Here is a 26,259-nt window from a genome sequence, read left to right on the forward strand (position 1 = left end):
GGGCTCACAGGAATTTTAGTCCATAGACATCTGGGGAGCCATAGTCTGGCTATCCCTGGTCTACATCATAGCAGGGCCTGGGAAACCAGGTGGCTGGTGCAAGATAATAAACATTTATTCCTATTGGAGAGTATGCTTCATCAGTTGCTGAATTAAAATGCTAGGTGAATGCATTTCCAAATAACACAACTCTCAGAGGTTTAGCAAATATTCTTGAAGCATAGCAATGATATTACATCTGAATTAAAAGAACCAAGCATACTTTATGTCTTCTCAAAGGTGCATCCAGTCTTCCCGCAAGGATTGACTTCTAATATAGTAGGATAAAAAAAAAAAAAACAGGATTTGACACTGTCAACCATGGGGTACTTACTCAGGCAGAGCTGTCCTGCCAAGCCTATGGCTGAGGCCTAGAAACACCACCAAATATCTGGCCTCCCTATGTGAGATGCCCCAACCTTTCATAATGACGAACAAAGATTCTATATATTATATATATATACTAGCCTGGAAGCCCGCTGCAGTATTAAATGCAGTGGGTGCTTGCGGCAGAAGGGGGGGCGGGAGGCAGGCTGCCAGAGGACAGAGAGGCCTCTGGTCCCCTTGCCCACCTCCCAGTCCTGAAGGTGGTGGGGCAGAGGCATATCAGCATGGGGGGCTGGCAGGCACCGTGGGGGGCACAAGCAGCTGCTGCCCTACCATGTCCCCGGCAGCGGTGGTGGCCCCTCTGAGGGCCCTCTGTGGGTGCAGCTACCCTCCCCCCTCCATTTCCAGATCACTTTTTAAAATGGCGCAGTCCACATTTCTACGTGCCCATGTATCAGTGGAAATAAAATGTACTGTCATGTTCTCGTCAGTGTGTGCAGTAATGTGGCCAGCCTATCAGAAATCTACCCAAACATAAATCAGGACCATTATACAAAGAATCCTGAAAATAAATGTTGAGAAATGTTTTATTGTTATGGCATTATCCCGTAGCAACATGAAAGTGTTTTTTTTTAAATTAAATTTGGGACTCAGAGGGAGAAGGAAGTTTGAGTCCCCAAAACCACTGCCATGAGGGGATTGGCAGCTTGCGTTTATTGACAAACCGAGGAGTGAGGGGAAACCTGTGGATTGTCCATGCTTCCATCTTTTCCGCCACCTCATTGGGAAGGGAAAAGCTGTGATGAGACAGCAGAATAATGCAGGAAAGGTCTATCAGGAAGTGTCCAAATGTGTGGTTTATAATCACACGTTGGCAAAGCAGGAGGTGGCACGCATTGTCCGCAGAAATTATCCCTACATGTCTTATATAAATCAGAGTACTGATCCATCTCATCTAGGGCCTTTATTTTAACTAGTAACTGCTCAAAGATAGTTCCCTGTTCTGTTCCCTGATAATTCTCAGTTTGTGACATCAGGGACTGAATCTGGGATATGTATGTATAACCTCTCCCTGTGTACATTTTATGGGGCTAAACCAGGAGCAGAACTTGCAATGCCTTCCAACAGAAAACAGAAACTGACAAAAGTTAATGTCTATGGCTTCATTTAAGCAACTGGTTCAAGCTTGCAGCAATTTAGTTGATAGCCAAGTCCGACTTCTCCAGTCCATCAAATGCCAGATTCACATAAACCAGGTACCATTCTTTAACTTGAGAAATACAGCACTACAGTATTAATATGGTTCCAATAATAATACCAGCTGTACTAAATGTAACCTCTCACACATGCATTTTAGCATTTCATTTTTCAGATGCATAATTTACAGTTACTCTATTCAAGATAATAAGGCCCATTCCGCACAAGGACCAATGTTGCCAATTGGTTTCACAAAGCAATAACGCTATTTTAAATAGTGGAATCTCGGCGTTCCGCATACCTTCATTTATAGTGGAATCCAGTATCGTTTCATTCATTCCCCACAGGTTTCCGGTCTCGCAGGAATTGCTAGAAAGGAAGCGATTTTTTCTGTGCTTGTTCCTGCCCCTGCCTGTCAATCAAATGAACAGCCAATGGGCGGTTGTTATCATGCTCCCGAAAAGCACCTTTCCCTTTAAGCACAATTTAAAAACACACACACGTTTCAACAAATATGCCTTGATTCTTCCTAACATAGAGACCCATCTAGCTGGTGTGTGAGCTGGCGAGTCATCGTTACCACGCTCCCCCGAGTAGAAAAAAAATCCCCCCCCCGCACGGGCGTGATTTTTGGCCAAAATTAAAGGGAACTGGCAAACAGGGGGCTATGTTGTGCTTGGGGACTTAGGGGAGCTTTAAAGCACTTCTGTGGATGGACTGTAGCCGGAGAAGCCTCGCTGGGTGAATGAAGCCTTGTTGGTTCGTTGCTTTCCCCGCTCACTCCGAGGAAAAAAAAATGGCGATCGCTTCGCCGGAAGTTTGGAGGAGAGAGCCAGGGGGAGGGACTTTGTTGCAACCGCTACATTGAGAACACACAGGTCTTTTTCGCAAGTGTTGCAGGTTGTTGGCAGGAATGTAGCGATTTTCTGAGGGTGAATCCACTTTTCTGGATTCCCCGGAAATCACTTCAACAAAGCAATTTTTGCACTAGTGTTGCAGGAGTGTTGCAGATTGTGTGCAACATCATGCAGAATGTAGTTTTAGTGACAAAAACAAAATGCAAGACTAGTGCTATATTAAAGTCGTGAGGAATGGACCTAAGAGTCCAGGAAATATTATCCAGGTCCCAGCGAACAGACTCTGCTGGTCACTTATGTGCACTGACTTGGTCCCTTCTGACCTGTACACTATGGTCATCTAAAACTAGACAGGTGGCAACCTGAGAAAAGGACTTCTTGGTTGCAGCAACAAAACCTTGGAACTCCCCCTGGAAATACTTCTGTCTCCCTCTATCGGTGTCTTTCCCAGCAGGTGCCAAATTTTGTCTTTTGTTTGTCATACTCCAAATAACGTTTACCAGCCCTCCTTCCTGGTTCTGGTATTGTTTGTTTATGTGTATAATTATTTTATAATTGTAACTGCATTTTAATTGTTTAAATGTTTTAATATATTATGGTTGCTACCTTGTGGCCCCTGTTCAGGTGGAAATGTGGCATCAAAACATTTTCATATATAATAAAATAAATAATTCGGGGGGGTGTGACATAAGCGCACCATGTGCTCTGCCACTGAGGTACTGATCTTCAGATCATGTTGGACATCCAGTTTAAATGAAAGTAGTACATATGACAAAAACCTCCCAAACCCATTTAAGATTGAATGCTGGTGACAGGAAGAATAGCCAGCCACAGGGACAACAGCAATTACACATTGAAAATTGCATTGCCTAAACTCCACCTTATTTTTCTTCTTCAGCTCTACCCATCACCCATGGATGCAGTCCATTAAATACTAAACGTTTTGTGACTGTCACAATTAATTGGTAGGTGTTAATGGTCTCTCCAGGGAGATATTTAATTTTGCCCTGAATTTAACTTGACTTGTCTTTCTTGAGATGGGTCCTAAAGATTTAGATGAACTAATTCTTTCCCTGCGTCCTTGCAGAGCCAGTGGCAGTTATACTAAAAAGAGCAGTCATGTTTACTAATTTAAAATGTTTCTATGCTGTCTCCAAGAGTACCGGAAATTGCTCTGAAAATACGTGGTAGTTCTTTTCCCAATGGTATTGATGGATTAACATTTTATTATGAAGATTATATAGATTATAATCTTACCATCTCTGATCTCATTTGGTTTCCAAAGGCTTTTCTGAGAAGAAGAGTTCTCTATACCAGGGGTAGTCAACCTGTGGTCCTCCAGATGTCCATAGATGTCCAGCATTTGCTGGCAGGGACTCATGGGAATTGTAGTCCATGGACATCTGGAGGACCACAGGTTGACTACCCCTGCTCTATACAACCCTGAGTAACATAAACGTCCAGGTGGGACCTGGAGATCTCCCCAAATTACAACTGAACTCTAGGCAACAGAGATCAGATGCCCTGGAGAAAATGGCTACTTTCAAGGATGGACTCTCCGGCCTTATGCCCTGCTGAGCTGCCTCCCTCCCTCTGCAAATCCCACCCTGCCCAGACTCCACCTCCAGATTCCAAGGATTTCCTTTCACCCTTGGCAGTGGCATATTGAAAGCTGGCGCAGTGAGGCACTGTACGAGGCAGTTCCTATGGGATGATTTCGAGTGATCTCCGCATGTCCCCTGTCCTTTTGTTAACCAGGAACAAGAGGGTAAAAATCCAGCCTTCCTTATGCAAAAGAAAGTAAGGTAGGTAATGAGAAGGGTAACAAAAGGGAGCAGAACAGACAAAGGCCCATTGAGCTTTTATTTTAATTTTCTTTGTGTCACTATAGACTGATCTTCTTACTGCTAGAGTCAAAGTCTACGCTCTCCTCTCTGCACCTGCAGTCCAAGTCCTTCCCTGCCTACTTCACAGAAAATACTCTGTTCCCCTGACATAGCAGGCATCCATCAGATCCTCCTTAACAAAAAGCTGGTGCTTTTATGAATCAGCCTTCTATGTACAGCTGCCTTGCTGGGGAAAAGGGGGACTAAGCTCTGACACATCCACATATTCACAGACTTCTCAGCACCTCCATCAGACCAAATGAAAGAGGAACAGAGTGGGGGTGGGGTGGGGTGGGGGCTTTTTTTTTCTGCTGTTCTTTCCGGTCAAGCCAATGCCCCAAGAGCCACACGCGTGAGCATGCTCACCGTCCAAATGCAGCTTCTGTATGCAGGGAGAAATAACCAATTTTTCCCACAGCACAGTCGTAGGAGCAAAGGCTTACATCGCATTTGCTATTAGCCGTATCTCAGCAAAACCTACGGGCGGCACTCTTTTAATTTGTTCCGTGCACCCATTCTGGAAACAGACCATTTACTTTGTAATGGTTTAGGAATGGTTTCCATTTCACTCTGTTTCTTTTTATAAATGCATCTAGCTTTGATTTTCCAGGCTGCAGCAGCTATGAGGGAAGGCATATTTAATAACATACTGTCATCAGTTTCTGATAATCTTCCACGAGAGAGGCATAATGGGGCTCATAAAAAGTAGCCATTGATTGAAAAGGCCTCACAAGTTGCTAATGAGGAGCAAGTGCTGGAATGATAGCTAAAATGCCCATAAAGAGTTCATGATGGAGAACCAAAATAGGCCTTAAACACGTCAAGAGGCCCACCGTGCCCTATAAGTGGAGCCATTACAGGTATTTTTTTTTTATTGGATGGGAACGTGTAAGTGGATGGCTGTGAAACTAGAGGTAGCTGAGAGAATTAATGTGCAGAGGACTTTCACAATGGGGTGGGGGGGCTTCTGTATATTATATATTTCTTGTGAAATATAGACCTTTCAAGTGAGTAAAATCCCCAAAACCTTTGACATGTAGAGCTTGTATTGCAAATGGAGGAGGGGAGAAAAATACAAATTACTTTGAGTTCCTATTGGGGAGAAAGAAAAGGTTTTAACGACATTAAGAAATAAATAAAATACCACACAATATACCATTTCCCAACCAGTTGTAAAGGTAAGTTGAACCAGGAATGTGGCTATCTGAGCTCTTGAAATATAAGCCAAAACCAGTATGCAGTCTACCGTAACCACAGATAAAAAAACAGAACACAAACTGCAAATGCACTAATCAAAGACTGAGATCATGAAACAAAATGCAAAATGTTTTCAGAGACATCCACAGAATAAATAAATACATATATATATTAATGGTGACCTTAAAGAAGAGCAATTTTCACTCTCATGTGTTATTGAAGAATATCAGAACACAGGAGGACAATAGCCCTATCAGAGCTAGCACAGTTCCGCAGGGCCTGCAAAATGGAGTTCTTCCACACAGCATTTGGTTGAGGTCAGTGAAGTGACAACCTCTACTGGGCCTCCAGAACCCCCTCCCATTCAGATATGCCCATTAAGCACAGCATGGGACAATCCTGTACTGACTATTCTGTGGGGTTATAACTGATATGTTAACCGTTCAATGGTTAGTGATGTTGTTGTTACTGCTAATTGATGCAGTTATTGAAGGTTGTATCAGACACATGGTTTTCATGTTCCCTGTAAACTGCCGTGAGCCACACGAGGAGGGTGGGGAAGGAAGGAAGGAAGGAAGGAAGGAAGGGCCAGCCATAATCATCTTGTGCTCCAGAATTCTTCAATAATATGTGGGATTGAAATTTGCAGCACTTTGATGTCACCATTAATGTATGTGTATGATCATTATTCCGTGAGTGTCTTTGAATGCATTTTGCATTTTGTTACATGATCTCAATATTTGATTAGTGCATTTTACACAGTTTGTGTTCTTGTTTATGTTATTTGAGATCTTGAAGTATGGCAGAGTATTCAGAAAGGCATTTCACATGAGGACAAACATACACCAAAAGCATTTGTGCTGATTTTTCCGTGTTAAAAACCATGAATCAGCTTTGGGATTTGAGCTTACCGAATTAATTTTGCATTTAACAAGTCATAGATCTCATGCATACAGGCACAGGTATAATTTGGTATCTCAGCACTTGGCCCTCACTGTGGCAACAGCTGTATAGGATGGATTGTCTATGCTGAAAAGAGAGCTAAATGGCACACATAGTTGAACTGTGAATTCTATGGTTCATACATGCAAGTCATCGCTACTGGTGGCATTCACTTTGAATAAGCTTAAGGACAAGTAGTTAAACTGCAATAGAATAAGCAAATTATGATATCTAAAGGCACCCTTTGGCAGAGACCCTGAAAATTAGATCAGGACAAGTAAGAAATATCTCCTTGATTCAATTCTTCTTTACTTAGCTGGATTAATGCCCATCTTTAGACAGATACAAATGGGCTCTCGCAAAGTTGGCCTGGCAGTATTTGCAACCAAAGTGACACATATTTAACCTCACAGGCATTCAGGTGCATTGATGTTCCCTACTGCCAAGTGCTATCCTGTAGATTTACCCTGTGTTTTTCCAGGCACCACTATGATCAGAAAAGCCCTGTTTTGTCAGAGAAGTAGTTTTATGGTAATGGAAATGTTCCCTTTTAAGGAACAAAGGAGTGATGTTGGATGCACATACAGGAAGCTGTCTTATGCCAAGTCAGACCACCAGTAGGGATGAGCACAAACCAGCTCACGAACTAAAGTGCATGAGATATTTGGGGTAGGGAGCTGATCTTTGTAGTCTGGAGTTGAGCAGTGATGGCAACGAAGAAGGGTAGCCTACAGGCCAAGGTGGGGAAGGAGTGTCCCACCTGGGCAATGGGCAGCCCTTACCAACAACAGTTTTTCAGAGCCTGTTGTATTTTTTCACACAATGGGTTTTATTGCTGGCATAAAATAAACAGAAATATGAATGTAAAAGGATCATGATTTGCCTACCATTTATTGTTTGTTCTGATATTTTTCTCAGTCTAGTGCTCCGATCCTTTTCCTGCTCACCTCATTCAGGGAAACCTCCCACTTTTTTTGCCATTTATGGCTTACTTGACTGAAGTCATTAATCAAGCATGCACCCTTTTAGGCTAAGTGATGCCTTTCCAAACCTTAAGTATGCATTCTATGTGGGTCTCAAAAAGGATGGCTTTAAATAGCTTCTGTGCAGATTGAAGGGCATGCCAGATTAGAAGTCCGCACTTCTAACCACTACACCAAATGAAGTTGATGGAAGATGCTGACCAAGTTTGTTGCCAGGGAGGATCTGCCCCACAAAGGCAACTTTGGTTAGGCTGCCTATGTCAGGCTGGTCTGGTTGACCTGAAGAGACCCCTTGAATAGAACTGCCTTGTACACATGTGGTGTAAAAGAAGTCAGTCTTTATTGAAGGGTTCCATAGGGCTTAAGCAGGACAAAGCAGGGTAAGAACAGAAACATTGACAGAGACAAGTACAGATGGCCCCCTGAGGTTTATATATAGGGGGTTAAGCAGGAGAAGTAGTTCTCATAGAGGAGGCCTTTGATCTAAAAAGCACAAATTCAGGAGACATCCAGTCTGCACTTTCTGCCATCCCTAGCAGTAAGTTTCCACCCTACTATGTGAACCAAGGGCAAAGGGAGATAAGGAAGAACTCTGTGCAGCAGCGAGGGGGAGATAGTCTCCACCGGTCATAAACTGTGGGATGGAGGAGGGGAAGGAAGATACAGAAGAAATGCAAAGAACGTGGGGGTTAGGGAGGGGGTTAAGGACACGCAGACCAATTGAGCCTCTAAGTTAGCACTCCCGAGGAGATCGGGAGAGCGATCCATACCATAAACTATAGCAGCCCATCCTTAAAATAGCATAGATCAGCCATTTTAATAAACTAGTAACTGAACCCACACTATTGTCTCGTGTCCTTATTTGGGGATGCCTGGGCAACTTTCCATGAACATAAATACAGGACTTAATAGAGCATCAATAGCAGCAATCTTTCTGTAAAATGGCCATTTTATAGTGTCATGAAGATGTCACAGGAGAAAAACAATATTCTTCCTTAAGCTTCGTCCCACGTCCTACACATCCATACTGTGTACTTGCTTAACTCTTAATCGGAATGTTAGAGGACCACTTGAACTATTGACAAGAGCCATTGTGGTAATCAATTTTGAATAGCGAGAGCTTATTATTATAAAAGGGGTGATGAAACAGCAAAGTATCTGTACAGGGTTTCAAGCTGAAGGGGTTGTTATTAATGATCGACGGTTTACATTTCCAGAACAAGAGCAATTGCTTGGTCTTACGCAATACAGCTAGCCAAAACCTGTTAGAAGTTTCCTGTCTGGAAAAGTCGCACAGTGCTTACACTGGGGAGGGATCAGATTTGATCTTTGTTGGCAGTTATTTGCAGGGATCAATAGCGCCATGACGAGCAAATGGCACCGGGAGTTTATTCTTTGATGGGAGTGCAATCGTAAACCTATCATTTTTCTGGCTCCAAAGACCTTATTCTAAACACCATGGGAATTATTTTTCACGAATGAAATATTTATGGAACGGTCATGGCCATTAAAGAGTCCTTCCGTTACTTTGGCATGCCGCGTTTCCTTTATGCATTGCAAGAGCGCAGTTGATCACTTGTACATGACAGCCAAGGGGGGAAAATGTTACACTGTTATCATACATTTCAACTGTGCTCCATGGTCTCCGTGATAGGGAGATTTAAATAATGCACAGAGACTAGTATGAAATGGAAAACTAACGCCACAGTAGTTTCCAGTGCATGTCTGGGGCGCATAAATTATGGGGTGGATGGATTGTGCAGCCTTTAGTCACAATTCTATAGAATTTTGAACAATAAAAGTGTACACTTCTTGAGAAGTTAAACCAGTTTTGCTTGACATACAGCCCAAACCTACGCCTAAGGCTCTACTGAGTTCGGTGGTCTTTTCTTCAAAATACAATGTCCATAACCTTTCCTTATTCAGAGCTGCCAGGAGGACAGGGCTAAGGTGAACAAAACTCCAGCAGCGGTTATAGCTCCCTCAGTTACGGTGCTTCCTCTATAGAAGGGTGTAGGAATATCGCCTGGGAGTCTCAGAGAAATAAGCTCGTAGTTAATAAAATAAATGTGAAGTACGAGGACTCCCTTGACTCTGATGTGAATATGAAGAGACACTGCTTATACTGTGCCTAATAGCTCCAGCTTGAATCCCCAAGCGTGCCTGTCAGCTCCAGAATTGCATCTTCATTGATGCACATGGTAGAAATATACACTGATTACATTCGAGACTCCGGACCAGCATCCTAATGAAATGAAAAGCAGGACTATCCACATGGACAGACAAGCCACCTTAACACATGGGAAAGACTGGCTACTACCCACACCTGTCCCCATATGTTCAACAAAAAAACAGTACTGAAAGTAGGTTGCATACAGCTCATTGTTTGCAGTCTCCCCAGCTGAGCCTCTAACAGAATAATTCCAGACTCTGTAGCTGCTAAAATGTAATCAGGAAAGTATACTTATTGACTTAGTAGGATTTTTAAAAATTGGATGAAATCATAAATGTCGCCAGTCACCATGGAAAAGGTAAATAGGCAAAAAGAAATGCTGGAGAGAAACATGTAAGGTCCCACGAGGGCTGCTGTGTCAGAACAAAGACCCATCTAGTCCAATGTTCTGTTTCAAACAATTGGTATTAAGATGTTTCCAGCATGCAAGCAGGGATTGTTCCTAATACCCCAATGTTGTTTTCTCCCTTCTACCATCCAGAATATTGAAGTTTATTCCTTATGGTCCCTTATGGATCAAAGCTAATAGCCAGGGATACTTATGCTCTCTGAAAATCCTCATGGTGGCAATGGTTAAGTGGGCTTTGAGGTCCATTCCGCACAATGACCAATGTTGCCAATTGTTTGCAGTATGCAGAAATGCTATAATTAATAGTGGGATTTCGTCATTCCGCACACCTGCAATTTTAGCGGAATATTGAAGTCTCAGTAGCGGTCTATCTATTTCCCACAGGTTTCTGGTCTCACCGGAATCACAACAAAGGAGGTGATTTTTTTCCACACTTCTGCCCGCTCCAAGTCGTCAATCAAACAGAACAGCCAATGAACTGTTGTGTTCGTGCTCCCAAAAAGCCCCTTTCCCTTTAAAAACTGTTTTTTAAAAAACCGAAAACACCAGCAGCAACAAATATTTGTTCATTTATTGTCTCAGTAAGACCTTTTTCGCTGGCGCTGGAGCTTGCGCTTAATCGTTTACACGCTCTTCAAGTTAAAAAAAAATTTTTTTTCTGCAATGGGTGCAATTTCTGGCCGAAATTACAGGCAGTGTCGACCAGGGGGCTGTATTGTGCTCGGGAACTTTAAAGACAATTGCAGAAGGGAGCTTTGTTTTACTGTTAAGCACTTCTGAATTGCCTGTGAAGGGACTTCAGCCTAAGAAACCTCGCACTCGCTTATTCATTGCTTTCAGCTGTTTAGGGGGGGGTGGCGATCCCATCTCCGGAAGCTCGGGGGCAGGAGCTAGGGAGGGACATTCTTTCTACCGCTATTTTGAGAACGCACATGTCTTTCGCTCTTGTGTTGCGGATTGTGCTCAGAAGTCAAACACTTCTTTTGGGGGGAGTCCACTTTCCTGGATTCCCCCCAAAGTGCTATAAAATTCTGAATGTTGCTGGAGTTTGGTGGGAATTTTGTGGTTTGTTGACGATGTCATGCGGAACGCTAAAATAATAGCATTTACAAACTAAAAGACTTCAGCTACAGTTAAGTTGTACAGAATGGAGAGAAGCAGTGCCCTGACCTAATTGCTGATAACAAAGGAAGAGAAGCTATTTTGGCTTCTCCAGTCCAATACTCTGTCATACAATGGCCAAAACCCAATTACCATCAGGAGGTCCACCAGAAGGGCCAGAACTCCAGAAGCCCTCCCACTGTTGCCCCCAAGCACCAAGAATACAGAGTATCACTGCCTCAAATATAGTGCTCCATCTGTACCTTGTGGTGAATACCACTGATGGATCTCTGCTCCATAAGTTTATTCAATACCTTTTTGAAGCTTCCTTTTTTATCGGTTCTAAGCTTAACACTCACTAATGTCATGGAGTGCTCACAAGTTCTTGTAAGTGAGAAAGGAAGAAAAGTACTTCTCTATCTTCTCTATCCCATGCACAGTTTTGCAAACCTCTTTCATGTCACCCTTCAATCATTGCTTAATTTTATTAGGTTATTATGCTAGAAGGTGGCACATCACTCCACACCATCCCCTCTTTTTCCTTTTCCCTAGCTACCCTTTGCTGAGCAGCTCAGAGCCAAACAACCTTAAAACATATGGATAATGGGCTTTATTTATCTAAGGGAGTAGTTCTTGTATTCACGGGAGGTACAAAAAGGCAGCTATATCATTCTTACCATTAATCTGATTCCTTTGTGCAAGGCAGTCAGGTTTTGTTAATAGCTTTTATACTACACTTAACTTTCAATTTTCTGAAATGTCAGTCTAGGAGGCTTTGTTGAAAACCAACAAGTTGAGATTACTCCAAGCAATTACCAACAATAATGGATTACTGCATTTGACAAATCTGTAAATAAAAAGTGGTGTTTTTGTTCCCATTAGAGGAATAAACTTTGAGGGGGAGTGCACTAGTGACTAAATGTTGGAGAAGAAAACTATTTGTGTGTGTGTGTGTGTGTGTGTGTGTGTGTGTGTGTGTGTGCAGCACCTTTTCCACGATTGTGCTTGCAGAATACCTACCAAACCTCTTTGTCAAAGTAAACAATGCCTCTGCAAGCCACATTTAAAGGAGCATGTGCCAGCACTCCCGAATCAGTGCACAAACACTGAATGGTATGACTGAGGTATTCACATTAACTCATGAACCTCAAGATCCAGGTACATGTGGTGTCCCAGTTCTGTGACTAGAAGACCAGACTTATAATATGGTCCCCAAACCAGCCAGCAAGTAGGAGGACATCTGGACTGGAGCCATAATACTAGTTAGTAAACATGTCTGCCTTGTGCCCCATTGTAGCTAGGGGGCAAAGTGAAAAGGCAGACTGCTGTGAGCTTTTAGTGAAGTATTTTACAGCTGAAGTTGCTTGTAACTGTGATGACTCAGATCCTGCCACAATAGCAGATCAGTCTTAAAATCCCATCAGAACTTGGGCTTATCAGATTTACTTGAATTAATTTCATTTAGTGCTGACTACAGATGTTGAATAGGTTGCCTAGAGAAGCATAGCCAACCACCTCTCCCTTCAGCCCAGTTCGAACCAAGAAGGATTGCCTGGTTGTCATTCTCAAAAAATGCTTCACAAAAAGAAGGGGCAGAGACAACCCATCAGCTGAAGATGAGTAGACAAGAAAGAAATTTTCCATCTGGCAATGACAAAAACTTTATTCAAACAATAGAACGATTTCCTAGGTATAAAACCTCATTTTTGTATTTTACTTCATCAGTGAACTTATTTCTTAGTTGGGTTTTTTCATTGTTTTTTTCAAGGATGGATTTTTTCATTGTTTTTTTCAAGGATACTAACAAAGTCTTCAACACACTACCTTATATTTTAAGCCATATAACTTGGGTCTATTAATATCAAAGGTCCATGAAGGTAACTATCTTATAAATGCCACAGAGGCGGCAGTACGTCCTTTTGGCTAAGGCCCAGTTGTTCCCTGGGATTGGGGCTTAGATGGTGCTGATCTCCCTCTTGCCTGGCCTTGCTTGGCCCTTCCCCCTCTGTCTCCTCCACAGCCTGAGTGGCCTAGCCTTTGGAAAATGTGGGGTTGGATGGGAAGGTGGGGACCTGTGTAGACACTGTTGTATGGGTTGGGGGTGGGAGGGCCAGTGCCCCTCCAAAGCAGCTGTTTTCTCCAGGAGAACTAATGCCTTCCTTTCTTCCTCTCTTCTCTCCCCCATTTCTCTCCCTTTCATCCTGTCTTTCTTTCATCTTCCTGAAGGTTTCTAGACCCCAACCTGGAAGTTGGGAAGCCAGCTGGCTGCATATGGAGAAGGAGTCAGGAATCTAACCCATCTTTTGAAATTAGAGTCTGCTACTCTTTAACCACACAGGATCTCCAGATTGAGCGGAAGGCCAGAACCCAGGAGGGTCACAGTGCAGGTGTATGTGCTAGCACTCGTTGTGTTCCTGGGTGCAACGGGCTTCGCCTCTAGTTAAATATAAATGGAGGTGATACCGAGGGTAATTGTGTGACCTGCCATTTGAAGTATGGGGTCCCTTAGGGCTCTATTCTTTCCCCCGCACTCACTTTCCAATATCTATATGAAATTGGCTGAACAGCTCGTTTAGAGATTGGACTGAGAAGTTATCAAGCTGCTGCTGATATCCAGCTCTATTTCTCCTTTCCAACAGAGCCAAGTGAGACAGTGCATGTCCTGATTCAGTGTCTAAAGGAAGTCAGGAGGCTGTTCTGCATGAGACAACACTTTCTCTTACAGAGTAGGTTTACAGTTTGGAGGTGCTTTGGGATCTGGACCTATGCATGGAGGCATAGACCTATTAGCTACCCCACATATTCATACGGATGGTTGGAGCAGGAGATAAAGAATGCCTTTTTACCAGCTTCAGCTGATTTACCAGCTGCCACAATAATTCATGCATGGTTTGCCTCTGAAAGCTCCACCTGGCTTAAGAAGTAGCAGTCAAATTGCTGTCTTCTATGAGTCATCAGTATGCTTCTTGACCCAGTTTAAGGTTCTGGGAAGAGGTCTTTATGATGATTAGTTTTGTTTGCTATCACAGGTCCTACTCTGCAACTCGACACCCATAAAATAGGTGGCTGAACAGTAGAGATGGGGCCATCTCAATGGCAGCAATATAATTGACCGGAAGATCACCTGCCGCCAAGTTTGTAATCTTGCAGGTGTCAATTTAACATTTTATTTGACTTTCAACTCACAGGGATGTGGTAGAGGTTTTTACTGGTATTCTCATGTGTTCTTCTTAAGAACTTTGTTTTAGCATTCAAACTGAATGTATGTTTGAATTTTCAATGGCTCTTTGTGAAGCTGTGGAATCTCTCTCTGTTTAACAGTGCAATTGGAAGAACTCTTTCCCGAGCAGACGTGCTGAAGATTGTACTGTTAATTTGCTGGGACTCTAATTGGATTTCCAGCTAATGTTGTTAGAGCTGTTCAAATTTTATTGTTTTACTGATTCTTATTCCTAAGCCACCTCACAGATATTCATATGGATGGGTGGAGCAGAAAATGAATAACATAAATGATACTTGCAGAAGCAGCAAGCATTTTTGTTACTAAATCAGTAGATCAGTTGGGATTCCTTTCCCTTCTCCTGAAACCATGCGTAAACTTTCAGCCAGCTCCACCTACTCCAATATTTGAAATGCTACAGTAGATGTTTGTTGTTGTTGTTGTTAGGTGTGAAGTTGTGTTCAACCCATCGCGACACCATGGACAATGATCCTCCAGGCCTTCCTGTCCTCTACCATTCCCCGGAGTCCATTTAAGTTTGCACCGACTGCTTCAGTGACTCCATCCAGCCACCTCATTCTCTGTCATCCCCTTCTTCTTTTGCCCTCGATCGCTCCCAGCATTAGGCTCTTCTCCAGGGAGTCCTTCCTTCTCATGAGGTGGCCAAAGTATTTGAGTTTCATCTTCAGGATCTGGCCTTCTAAGGAGCAGTCAGGGCTGATCTCCATACTAATGCTAAGGTAGGAGCAGGACCTACAATCAGCAGAAGGGTTTGTTTGTAACTTGGGATGCTCAAACATCTGCTAGTTCACTTATGGTTAACTTGCCAACCACTCTTCACTGTGCACGTGCCATTCAAGCCTAGGGATGGACGATTCAGTTTGGATAAACAAAAAAGGCCTTTTTCAAGCCCAATTGCCTATCCCTTTCTCTTTAAATGGGCTGAAAATTCAGCCACAATTCAGCCAGTTTAAAGGAAGGGTGAGGGGATGAGATAATGTAAAGCAGCTGATGCTGCTTCACATACTCTTTAAATGTCTTCCCCAACTTTCTCAGACACTGGAGATGCTCCACTCCCTGGGAAGGGGTGGGGAATTCAGAAAAAAAATCAGATTCAGCCAAATCCAAAACACTGAAGGGCAGTTTGGGTGATTCAGATTTGGCCCAAATCAATTCAGGCCAAATAAAAAATGGTCAATTTTTCCCCCTCCTGCACTGGCTTGTTAACACTGCATCTCTTTGTCAGCCAATAATATAAGTAGTGAGGAAATCAGCCAGTCCATAAACAATGATATACACTGTATTTTAACAAAGCCCTATTGCTTGGGGTTCATTTAAGTCTCTGCGGTGATGTTATTTCTGCATGCTTGTTTTTTGCGCAGCCTTATGGAGTGCATGTTTCACTCTTCAGGGCATTTAATTTCCTGACCTGGCTATCCATGACTTTGGGTAGAATCATCTCACTTATTGTGTAGAAGCAAATCCTCGCCGCCCCAAGGAAATTAAAGTGCACCATCACAAGGAAACAAAATTCAACTGGCAGTTACTTTGCAGTACAAAGGAGCCATGCAAAGTAGATGGTAGACAGGTGAACAGGCCCGTGGTTCAGCTCACGGGTGATGATCATGGCTATCAAGTATCTTCATTTTGAATTTGGCAGCATCCCTCCTTATCACATTGTCCCCCAGATTTTTCACATGGCATATATGCTTGTATACATGTACAGTGAAACATCTCTTAGCAGTGACAGGTACATCATTGGCCTTTTATACACTTGTCTTTCCCTTCGCTTTTACCATGCATTCCCCTCGGGTGTATTTTTCACTTTTGCATGCCAGCTCAGGTTCACTTCACAGGTGTGTTGGGCTTTCATTTTGCTTCCGCATGGCTTTAGCTCTATTAAGGGCTCAGTTCATTTCCGTTCACTGTATGCCCATTTTCTAAAACTTTCCTATTGCTCTGATTTCCCCCTCCTTTCCTGGCTCCCAAGGTGAAGGCGAACAACTCCCCCCCCCCCCCTCTGCCAGGCCACATGTCCACTACTGACATTGCACCACAGTCTCTACTCATTGGTCAGTTTCAGGAAGGGATTGTCCATTGAAACTGTAAGGAGAGATCCTTAAAGCTTCTTTCACTTGTCGGTTACCATATTAATAGAAGATTTCCCCTGCCCTCATCTTGCCTCTGCCCCATGTCTGACTCAACCCAGTTGGGGGAAAGTCTGCTCACTTGCAGCCACATCTGCCACTCCCAGGATGCCAGAGAGTTAAGGTGTGCTCAAAGCCAGCTTCAAAGGAGGCTCAGCTGGGCCTGCAGAGGTTCAGCCAGTGACAGGCCAGGGTGACTAAGCAACAGGGAAGTTGGCTTGGAGGAGAAGGGAGGCAGGCAGGCAGGAGAACGGGTCCAGGGAAGAAAAAAGAGGACTAAAGAAGACAGGCCAGGGAGGAAGCAACTGAAGGCAAATCACTGGATGAGAAAGCAAGAGAGATGAGAGCTCAGTTGGAAGAAGGACCGTGGGTGCTGCTAACCCCCTTTTCTCCAATTTCTGAGGCCTGTTTAGGAGTTCTCAATGCCTTTAGTAGGCTCTCTCAACTTTTTAACCATTGAGAATGTTGAGAAACTCCAGAAGTGGTGTGATTGTGCAGAATATGGTTGGGAAGCATAGCTGTGTATGTGCCCACCTGGGGACCCTCCCCTTCCCACTCCCTCCATCTTTGGCCATTTTGGTAGGGGAGGATGGGTTAACATGACCATATATGATCTTATCACCTAATAAATGTTTAACCATTTAAAAATATATTTAAAATAATTAACTCCTACCCATTCAGGAGACCCTACCAATGCCGTCAAGACACCCCAGGGTTTCATGAAACCATGCTTGAGAAAGAATGGCCTTCAGAGACAGCAGAAGGCAGTGTTTCCTCCAGCAGCCAGTGCTAATTAAGCATTTTATACCCCCCCCCAAGTCTTGCAAGAATCAGGGTTCAGCATGACAGTCAGAACTGAAGCCTTCCTTGTTGATCCCCTCCGGCCATTCCCCCCTTCTTCCTTCCGGTATGTGCATCACACAGCAGGGGGGAGGGAGGATGTTGAGAAACATTCCCAAAGATCTATTTTCTGCCCTTCCCCCCTTCCCATCTTGTCAATTCCTTTCTTTCTCAGTACAGTTTGATCCGTGGGTGCTTTTTAAAAATGATCCCAATGAGGCATTGCAATTTTTTTGAAAAATGAGAAAAACCTCTGTGTGTTATTTATATAATTTCAGACTTCAACCAAGACTACATAGCACAATTAGTAAGATGCCAGCCTGATGATCAGAATGTAATTAGTTCAGACCCACCCAATTAAGTATAGTGTTTTTTACTTTTGAAAACATAGTACAGTCATTTTTAAAACATGAGCTTTTCAAAACTTGTATGTACAGAAAGTCCTATTGTTTCTGCTCTTCAGGCTGTACCAACATGAAATAGTTCAGAATAATATTGAGTTAAAACACTGTCTTTCAGGAAAGATAAACCAATATATTAAGATTGGCAGTGGGAGAGGAAAAAAATCAAAGAACACATCAGCACCTCATGCACCATGACATCACTTCTGGGAAAAACCAATGACATCACTTCTGGGAAAAACCAATATGGAGAGGCTCATAGAGATTCTGGCAATTACTAGAGGTACCCCACATCACTTCCAGATTTTCCACAGAAGTGATGTCACAAGACACATAACATGACCCTTTCTGTTCCCATGCCCAAAGTTTCTAACAGTGTCTGGGTACTCCTGTGAATTCTGCTGATAAATATAACATATATATAAAATGGATTGGATGTAAAATAGAATACGGACTGCTAGTGAATTATTTACAAACTGCTTCATAGGTACAGTTTCTGAAGGCTGACAGGGTTTTTAATTTCCAACTGCAACTTGGAAAATTCCTGGAATTTGGAGTCTGTGCCTGAAGAGAGGAGAGTTTGGGGATAGAATGGAGTGCAGAGATGTAAGATCATAGAGTCTACGCTCTGAGGCTGTCATTTTCTCTAGGGGAATTGCTCTATGTAATCAGGTGATCTGTTGTAATTTCCAGATCTAGACCTCACCTGGAAGATGCTAATCCTACTTGGCAGATCACATGCTAATAGTGAGGCATGTAAGCCTGGAAGAGGAATTATCTAGTCTAGCATTAAAATAATGGAGCAAATGTCCCTCCCTCCCCAATAGTGCAGTAGCCTTAAGGAAAGTCACTTTTAAAGTGCATCTTCTTGAAACCAGCAAAGTAAAATGTTATTTAGCAAGGGAAAGAAGCTTCAATGGTCACCTGTCCCATTTAAATGACAAAAATTGTGATGATCTCTTCATTAGCCTGACTGGCTGCCCTTCACATCTCCTATTATTTTTGGTTTATGTTTGAGCAACAAGTTGCAGCATTTACACCTCACTCAAAACCTGCAAGCATTCTGTGCAACCAGCTACTATATCAACTTCATTTCCATTTTTAAAAGTCACACGTTTAAGGAAGTAGATACTGGGCTCAGCTAATTTATTCTGTAGAAGAGATATTTTAAAGATGCTTTGCATTTTTCTTCTATCATTAAGAAAGCAAAAAGCTGTTTCTGAACTTTCATTTGCTCACCGGAACTAACGAAAATATGGCCAAGCTGCCAGCCTGGCTACTCTTGTTCAGATACAAAGATGTAAGACATTTTCTTTCTTGATCCATTCCATACATTCCTGTGTTTATGTGTTTGTAGTGGGTGTCTCTGTCACCCCAGACCCCAGTAAATTGCTTCTCCAGCCCTGCTTGGAATTTGAATATATTCACTGGACCTATAAGATTTCTTCTGAGCTCCTGACAGAAAATATCACTTCTTGTTGCATTGGGAGAAACAAGGATAGGAATACAGTGTTATAACCCACTTGAGGGTTTCCCAGAGGAATCTGGTTGGTCTCTCAGCCTCACCTACCTCACAGTTGGGGTGTGGAGAGGGAAGGGAAGGTGACTGTAATCCATTTGGAGGCTCACTGGTCTATAGTTTCCCGGTCATCCTTCCTCCCTTTTTTGAAGATCGGAATAACGTTTGCTCTCTTCCAGTCCTCCGGGACATCTCCAGTCCTTAAAGAGGTCCCGAAGATTATGGACAAGGGTTGTGCAAGTTATCCGGAAAGTTCTTTGAGCACTCTTGGGTGCATTTCATCTGGTCCAGGGGATTTGAACTCATCCAGTGCAGCTAAATGCCTCTCGACAACCTCTCTGTCCATGTCAACCTGCCACCCAGACACTATCTCTTGGCTACTGCCATCTCTAGATGTGCCTAAACCCTTTGACCTGTGGGGAAAAACAAATGTAAAATAGGTGCTGACCCTTTCTGCTTTCTCTGCATCCTCCGTTAGAATTTGTCCATTCGCACCCAACAGTGGGCCTATTGCCTCCTTTACTTTGCGTTTGCTCCTCACATAACTGAAAAATCTTTTCTTGTTACAGTGGGCTTCCCTGGCCAATCTTAGGTCACTTTCAGCTTTGGCCTTTCTGATGATTGATCTACAGTGCCTAGTAACCTGTAGGTACTCTTCTTTAGAGCTCTGTCCTTCCCTCCATTTCCTGAACATTTCCCTTTTCTTTCTTAGTTCCTCTTGAAGTTCTCTGTTCATCCAAATAGGCTTCTTAGAGCTCCTGCAGTGTTTTCGTCTTTCTGGGATAGTCATTGATAGAGCATGCAATAGCTCTTGTTTGAGTAGCGCTCACCCTTCACATGCTCCCTTCCCTTCCAGCATTCTCGTCCATGGTATGACACTCATCATGTCTCTGAGTTTATTAAAGTTTGCCCTACGAAAATCCAACATCTGTGTCTGGCTACAAGCTTCCTTGGCTCCCCATCTCAAAAGGAATCCTATGAGGACATGGTCACTTCCCCCTAGGATCCCCAGCTTCTTCACCTCATCCACCAACTCTTGTCTGTTGGTCAGTATTAAGTCCAGTATGGCTGAACCTCTTTTTATGCCACTTTTTAACCACTACATCATGCTAAGTAAGCCATAATTCTTGCAATATGGTTGCAACTCTATTATGACATTCTTTATAATCAATTTTAGCAATTTTACTGCAAGTCCTGACCATATGATCGACTGGTTCATCCTTTGTCTTTCATTGTCAACATTTACTGCCATCCCTGGTATTTTTAATCCTGGCTTTCCTACAGTGCTTGTTCTTGTGCACCTAGAATGAGTTCTTCTATTTCTTTCTTCTAGTTTCCATTTTGGAGCTACTTACAGGTGTTTTCATTATCAACTTTGTTCTCCGTGCCTTTCAAAATTGCCCATAAAAGTCTGCCTTGTATATTTCAGCTAGAACCTTCTCTTGGCTTTTCATTCAGTGCTTGTTTTTCTTCTTCAACTGCTTTTTTAACTTTCAGGAGACCTCTTGTTAATTTTCTTGTTAAATAAAGATGCTGCACACTTGTCAAGGCCAAATTCCATTGCTATATCTTGCTGAATATTTGAACTGTATTTAGTAAACCATCAGACTCTGGTCATTCCTTTCTATACAAGTCATCCATATACAATAAGTGCGAAATCTTTGGGCCTATCTTTGAAAGCAGGTATCCCAGGCCTGTGCTGTTGAGAATGATTATGAGTGGTCTTAGGGAAATGACAAAGAACAGGAGTGATAGTGAATCTCCTTGGAAAATTCCATGTTTGAAATTAACTCTTCCAGTTTCTCCTTCATTCTCTATCAAACTGGTGTTTTTTATAAACATTTTTATAAACAGTATAAAAAATAATGATGCCTGCCATTTCTAGTGTTTTCACGATCCATGAAAGAGGGAGTGAATCAAATACCTTTTGGTAATCAATCCAAGTCACATTCCGCTGGATTTCCACCTTGTATTATTTTGTATGGCATTTTAACAATCAGTAATGTATCTTCAGTGCCTCAAGACTCAGAAAATTCCTTTTTGTTCATGTGGTGAAATGGCATTGAACTGTGGATATTCTTGAATGGAATTGGCTACAATTCTTGTCAGACAGAAAAGCTGTTGGGAGGCAGGGAATGGGGCAGAAATTGCTTGGCACTGTTGCTTTCTTTTTGCTCTTCATAATGAGAAATGTCCCTCCAGTTGTTCTCGAATCTTCTCCTGGTTTGGAGAAACAAAGCACATCATTAAGCTGTTGCATCAGTTGTGGATGATAATGATTGTGGATGATGATGATCATCATCATTAAAATTTACATCCTTCCTTTCTTCCCTTGCAAGTTCTGCCAAGGCAGGTAACAATTTTAAGATAAAAATTACATTTTGGAACCATTACAATAACCCACACACACATCAGTAACACAATATTTATAAGAATCAAAAACAGTATGTTAGGATGCCTCTGCAGCACTGAGTATTGGATGAACATCTAAGCTAACATTTCCCCAATCTTAGGACACAAAGGACTGGTCCTCACATGCATTTGATCATCTAGATCAGTGGTCCCCAACCTTTTAATCACCAGGGACCAGTCAACGCTTGACAGTTTTACTGAGGCCTGGGGGGGGGGTATTCTTTTGCCAAGGGACGTCACCGCTGCCACCTGAGCCACTGCTCCACTTGCTTTCCCACCAGCGCCCTGTTCTCCCGCTGAGGGGGGCTCTGCCAGCAGCAGCTGCACAGTGCTATGCTGAGGGGGAGCCCCAGCCATGGCGGCCGCCAGAGAACACCAAGGTGAGCCAGCAGCAGAGTGGCAGGGCAGCCTCTGAGGCAGCAGCCGGGGAGGAGGATGTGGAGGAGCCGCGGCCCAGAACTGACTGATCCATGGACCGGCACCGGTCCCTGGACCGGGGGTTGGGGACCACTGATCTAGATTATTCACAGCCAAATATACAAAAAGACGCCCCTGGCCAGTGTTGACATTAACTTCCACCTGGGACATTTGGTCTGTGATGACTTTTCATATATGGAAGCCATCTCTTGAGCCAGGGAGGCACTGACATTACACCTGTAGTGTTGAAATGTAGCAAAGAAGGATGAATTATATGACTATGCAGAAATCCATACCCAAGCCATGAAAAATTTACAAAGCAAATTTCAAAGGGATTCTTAAAGGAAACAAGAGTGGTAATATAATGAGAGAAATGAGTCAATTTCTGGCAAGAGATGATCAGAGAGGAACATAAAGGCAGAAAAGAACAAAGGGGGGGTGGAGCCAGTGAAGGGGTTTATGCAGTACACAGAGAGCAAATGTAAGAAAATGAGATGTGATGAGGGAACGGAAAAGGTTCACAATTTATTTGAGAGGAACAGATTTTAGCCGCCTCTCCCTCCCCTTCAGAGACTGGTGCAAAGAAGCAATGTCTGGATCAGTAGCCGTTTAATGCTTATGTAAAAAAATGCCTTCTGGTGCTAAATTGGAAGGTCAAAAATCTTTGGTGGAAGAAACGAAATAATTATATTGAGAAGCCAAATTGTGTTTTATACTTCACTGATAATTGCCAGATAGATCACCTGCCACTAGCAATTGCTGATTACTTTTTGTTTCCTGGAAGGAAATTAGTGAGGAAAGGATGGATTTTTAAAAATTAAAACTTTTATGTGGCAATAAAAAATGCATAGATATTTCTCAGTCAAGTTAAAAATGTACTGATATTTTGCTTGAAAGTCAAAGGCAGCTAGAAATTGCTCTAACTAATGATTTTAGAAACACTTAAGCCAGTCTTAACATTCAGAGGTAAAATACAAAGATGCATTCCCCGGAGCTTCTTTCCTATCCCTTAAGTGCTCCTTTTCTCATCCTTCTCTTCCACACCCTCCTCATCTTCCTTTTGTAACAAGTGGGATTCTGGCAGTAGAGGAGGAGGGACAAACAATTAATGGAGGAACAGGGCAGGAGGTAAAGTACTTGCATACTCTTCCACTGTGTGTGGATGCACTAGTGGAAAGGAAAGTTAGTTTACCCCATGGATCACTGCCCTGGAGGTAAGCCCATCCCACCCCTGTCCCCACTCAGCAGGAGTGCAGCAGCACTCAGCTTCACCTGGCTATCCCAGGGCACTCAGTGTCAAGCACACCGCTGAGCCCACTTTCATCCTGCCATCCTAGGAGCAATGGGACAGGTGAGAAGGAGAATGGCATCACCTACTTTTCCTGGAGATGGCAACAGCCTTGATTTTAAAAAGTCATGTCCCTTTAATAGAAATGGGCATGATGGCATCACTTAGGAATTAAGCCTTTATTAAAGGGAGAGGACATTTCTTCTCCAGCCAGTCCTACCTTTCCATCAAGGCAGAGGGTGGGAGGTATTGGATGGAAGAGGATGTGGATCTTGATCTGGGTCCTTCTGGTTTCCCAGGGCACAGAGGGTTCTTCCAATGGGGGTGTTTAAACAGCACAGAGAGATCTCTGGGTTGTGATATGGCAACCCTTATGGGAAAGCATTTTGCAGTCATAGGAGGTAAAAGGCATCTTTCTTTACAGCTTTAGAGCTATTTTTGTGGAGGAAGAACAGTTTAGGAAGGGGGAAATACAGCTATAGCAGGAAATCTCCTGGGGATTTCCTCCCGCCCCCACTGGTGTGTGAAGCACTGGTAGGAGAAAAAGAGCACTGAAAATGGGCGTTTACCAGCATCCTGCCATTGTGCAATATCACTTCAAGTACCATTTGGAAGTGATGTTATCACATCATCACTTTTTGAGCAAATCCTATAGAGCAGTATAGTTAACCTGTGGTCCTCCAGATGTCAATGAACTACAATTCCCATGAGCCCCTGCCAGCAGATGCTGGCAGGGACTCATGGGAATTGTAGTCCATGGACATCTGGAGGACCACAGGTTGACTACCCCTGCTATAGAGCACCCTCTCTCCATGTTGACATCACTTCCAATTTGGTGCCAGGTCCCACACAGGAAATTATGCCAGAGCATGAGTCTCCACCCCCCAATTTCACTCGAGTCTTTGCCATCTGCAGCTGGAAACTCCACTTGTAATACTCTTGTTAAGGAACAAGTTTTAATAAAAGGTTTCGCACTGGAATCCACTACAGATGTTAAAGACTGTTAAGATAGTCAAAACAAACAACTTTCATATGACAGAACCAATAAAGAACCAGCCCAAACATTTGAATGTACAATGGTAGTACCAACTGGGACAGATGGTTGTTATCCTCTAGCATGGAGGCTGGAACAAACGGCTGTATGTTCACTATCTTCTAAAGATGATAAACAAAAAGGGAACAAAAACCCAACCTGAAAAAAACAAAACAAATTCAGAACCCAAAGGTTGAACAACAATCATAGAATCATAGAATCATAGAGTTGGAAGGGGCCATACAGGCCATCTAGTCCAACCCCCTGCTCAACGCAGGATGCCCTAAGCATCCTAAAGCATCCAAGAAAAGTGTGTATCCAACCTTTGCTTGAAGACTTCCAGTGAGGGGGAGCTCACCACCTCCTTAGGCAGCCTATTCCACTGCTGAACTACTCTGACTGTGAAAAACTTTTTCCTGATATCTAGCCTATATCGTTGTACTTGAAGTTTAAACCCATTACTGCATGTCCTCTCTTCTGCACCCAGCAGAAACAGCATCCTGCCCTCCTCCAAGTGACAACCTTTCAAATACTTAAAGAGGGCTATCATGTCCCCTCTCAACCTCCTTTTCTCCAGGCTGAACATTCCCAAGTCCCTCAACCTATCTTCATAGGGCTTGGTCCCTTGGCCCCAGATCATCTTCGTCGCTCTCCTCTGTACCCTTTCAATTTTATCTACGTCCTTCTTGAAGTGAGGCCTCCAGAACTGCACACAGTACTCCAGGTGTGGTCTGACCAGTGCCGTATACAATGGGACTATGACATCTTGTGATTTTGATGTGATGCCTCTGTTGATACAGCCCAAAATGGCATTTGCCTTTTTTACCGCTGCATCACACTGCCTGCTCATGTTTAGTTTACAATCCACAAGTACCCCAAGGTCTCGTTCACACACAGTGCTACCTAGAAGCGTATCCCCCATCCAGTAGGCATGCTTTTCATTTTTCTGACCCAGATGCAGAACTTTACACTTATCTTTATTAAATTGCATCTTGTTCTCATTTGCCCATTTTTCCATTGTGTTCAGATCTCGTTGAACTCTGTCTCTATCTTCCGGAGTATTTGCCAGTCCTCCCAATTTGGTGTCATCTGCAAACTTGATGAGTAGTCCCTCCACCCCTCATCTAGATCATTAATAAATATGTTAAAAAGTACCGGGCCGAGCACCGAGCCCTGAGGTACCCCGCTACTCACCTCTCTCCAGTCTGATGAAACACCATTGACAACAACTCTTTTAGTGCGGTTCTCTAACCAATTCCCTATCCACCTAACTATCTGAAAATCCAGATTGCAGTCCTTCAACTTATCCATCAGAACATCATGGGGAACCTTGTCAAAAGCTTTACTAAAATCCAAGTAAATGACATCAACCGAATTTCCCCGATCCAGCAAGCCTGTTACTTGGTCAAAAAAGGAAACTAGGTTGGTCTGGCAGGACCTGTTGGAGACAAATCCATGCTGACTTCCTTGGATCACCAAATTGTCCTCCAGATGTTTGCAGATCGCTCCCTTTAATATCTGCTCCATTATCTTCCCCACAACAGAGGTCAGACTCACTGGTCTGTAGTTTCCTGGGTCATCCTTCCTCCCTTTTTTGAAGATCGGAATAACGTTTGCTCTTTTCCAGTCCTCCGGGACATCTCCAGTCCTTAAAGAGGTTCCGAAGATGATGGACAAGGGCTGTGCAAGTTCTCTGGAAAGTTCTTTGAGTACTCTCGGGTGCATTTCATCCGGACCAGGGGATTTGAACTCATCCAGTGCAGCTAAATGCCTCTCGACAACTTCTCTATCCATGTTAACCTGCCACCCAGACACTATCCTTTGGCTACGCCCATCTCTAGATGTGCCTAAACACTTTGACCTGTGGGAAA

General features: G+C 43.2%; 1 long non-coding RNA gene across 1 annotated transcript; it reads right to left on the bottom strand.

Annotated features, from left to right (window-relative positions):
* Positions 1 to 21,004: 21,004 nt before the first annotated feature.
* On the bottom strand, positions 21,005 to 25,880 carry LOC143834565 (uncharacterized). The gene is made up of 3 exons (XR_013229834.1): positions 25,583 to 25,880; positions 24,446 to 24,547; positions 21,005 to 21,458 (listed from the first exon to the last, which is right to left on the bottom strand). It is a non-coding gene; the product is annotated as an uncharacterized LOC143834565 (long non-coding RNA).
* Positions 25,881 to 26,259: the final 379 nt, after the last annotated feature.

Source organism: Paroedura picta, chromosome 3 (assembly GCF_049243985.1).
Source record: "Paroedura picta isolate Pp20150507F chromosome 3, Ppicta_v3.0, whole genome shotgun sequence".
Lineage (NCBI taxonomy): Eukaryota > Metazoa > Chordata > Lepidosauria > Squamata > Gekkonidae > Paroedura > Paroedura picta.